At 47.3% G+C, this 2,500-nt stretch overlaps 1 protein-coding gene across 1 annotated transcript in view; it reads left to right on the forward strand.

Annotated features, from left to right (window-relative positions):
* The window catches only part of wdpcp (WD repeat containing planar cell polarity effector), a gene marked incomplete at its 5' end in the record, with an annotated part of 96,269 nt that overhangs the window by 624 nt on the left and 93,145 nt on the right, over positions 1–2,500 (forward strand). The gene's annotated exons all lie outside the window — the stretch shown is intronic.

Consider the following 2,500-nt stretch of genomic DNA (forward strand, 5'->3'; position numbering starts at 1 on the left):
GTCGTTCATCCCCCCTGACCTCATCCAGGTAGGCCAGAAACGGGTCCCAAATGGCTGAGAATTTGTCCAGTGAATTGGTCCTTGTGTACCTAAAGCTTAATTTATACTTATTAGAAAGTGTCGCTCAGCACCTGGTCGCAGACGAAAAAGAAAGTGTCGCTCATGTTGCTGCATTTATACTTCAGTGAACGTTCGCCTCTGTTCAACGGTCACGTGACACCCGAACGCTATTAAGTGCTGACAGCCAAGAGAAGAGGGGGATTGGAATGCGTGAAACCATCTCGGAGGCAAGATGTAACGTACTTGACTGCAGCCGCATATAAACGACACACAACTCACCTCCTCTCTCGTTCTTTGTGATTTTCACGAAGTCATACATCAAGGACAGGCTGATAAAAATAGCGGAGACATGTTCATTCATTTCAATCGAGTGAAAACCAAAACAAGGAAGTCAAGCGCATGCCGTCTATATAGCCAATCACACTTGCGCGACACATTTCACCAGGTAGCAGACACTGCTGCTCGCAGACACTTGAAAGTGTCGACTCAAGTCCTCATTTCTGTCGGCGACCGTTTCAAAAGTGTCGGCAGACGAAGCATAAATTGGGCTTAAGTCTCTCTATCCGCACAACTGGCGAAGTAGAAGACTTCCATTCTTTTAAGATTCGTTAAGATTTTTGGCAACAACTGTCCCTTGTGTCAGAGATTGTTTCACAGTTGTGGGGAAGTCCAGAGAGGACTCCGAGCAGCCGAAGATGGCGAGTTCTGCTTCGGGTTGAAGGGTTATTTTGTAGGCCTTAGGCCTTGGCCACACTGATCCGTCAGAAAATGGACAGAACAGATAGACGGATAGATTTATGTCCGTTGCATGTACAAGTAACCTACTTGTACAGCAGGTGGCGGTAAGCACCTTGAAGGTGTCAGCGACCCGCCTATAAACCGAGAGAAGAAGAAAGCTGGCGTCAGCTAGCTGTTAGCTCTGTGCGCTACGTTACTTATGTGGCAATAAAATGCCACCGAATGACCAGATTAGATGGTGAAATCAGACGGTGACACTGACTATCACGTTGTACAACAGCGGGATGGTGTACACAGCATTAATTATAGCCTCCTTCACCGCCTCGGCCACCATCTTCTTTGAAAAGTTTAAACAAATCTGGGAACGCCTCCTCTCGAGACCTCGACTCTGATTGGCTAAACGGACAGTGACTATCCGACCATCCGATACGTCCATCCAGAAAAAGTTCATCCCTCTTCAACTTTCTGTCCATCAAAACGTATGCAAATTTTCTGGATACGTACGCTTCTGAGTACTCCACGGACAGTTGGACAGCTGTCATTGAAAATGAATTGAAGTGAACAGAGAAATGAACGCACACGGACAGACACCACGGATCAGTGTGGTCAAGGCTTTAGAGTACCAGTCAAATATCTTGGCCCAGAATCCAGACAGTGATGGGCAGAACCAAAAAGCATGTGACAATGTGCCCTCCGACACCTGACACCTGACACATAGTGGTGAGACAACATTTAACATGGATTCAACAGTGTTTGATGTTTAATTGATCATCCCTAATGATCAATTAAACCTAATCCCTGTAATTGTGTGTTCAGACCACAAGAAACGGCTCAGTGGGCATCTGTTTATTTTCTAAAACCTGACACAAGCTGACCAATAGACCCTTTTTCACAGCAGCCATTTTGTGTCTCAAAGCAGGGTAAACACAGGTGTAACCAATAACATGAATGATGGTAGCCAACTCATTCCATTTAGGTGTTCCAGTGCCAGGGCCCTCATTAATGTTATTGGTTACACCAGTGTATACCGTGCTTTGAGACACAAAGATTGCTGCTATGAAAAGGGTCTATGTTGAAGGCATCACTATTTGAACAGAAATCAAACTCACACAAGAAAATGCAATCAAAACACAGCCGCTTCCTCTCCTCAAGGTGAATCCAAGAACCACCAAACAAACCCACAAATGACCTTGTTTTCTCTATATTCAGTCCAAGACAGTCAAGAAGTTATACCGGGCGTCCGGGTAGTGTAGCGGCAGATTCCCTGCCTAGTACTAACACGAGGGTCGCAGGTTCGCGCCCCCGTGTTACCTCTGGCTTGGTCGGGCATCCATACAGGCACGATTGGCTGTGTCTGCGGGTGGTAAACTGGATTGAGGGTATGTGTCCTGGTCGCTGCACTAGCGCCTCCTCTGGTCGGTGGGAATAGCGTGATCCTCCCACGCGCTACGTCCTGCCGGTGAAGCGCCCCGCTGTCAGGTGAAAAGAAGCGGCTGGCAACTGCGCATGTGTCGGAGGAAGCATGGTGCTAGTCTATGGCTCTCCCCAGATCGGCAGAGGGTGGAGCAGCGACCGGGGCAGCAGGGGGAAATTGGCCAAGTACAATTGAGGGGAAAATGGGGGGGAAATCAGAAAAAACAAGCAAGAAGTTATATTGAAGATGATTTGAAAATGTTCAGCTGTGTTGATCGTACCAATAATT

Source organism: Poromitra crassiceps, assembly GCF_964638095.1.
Source record: "Poromitra crassiceps genome assembly, chromosome: 14".
Taxonomy (NCBI): Eukaryota; Metazoa; Chordata; class Actinopteri; order Beryciformes; family Melamphaidae; genus Poromitra; species Poromitra crassiceps.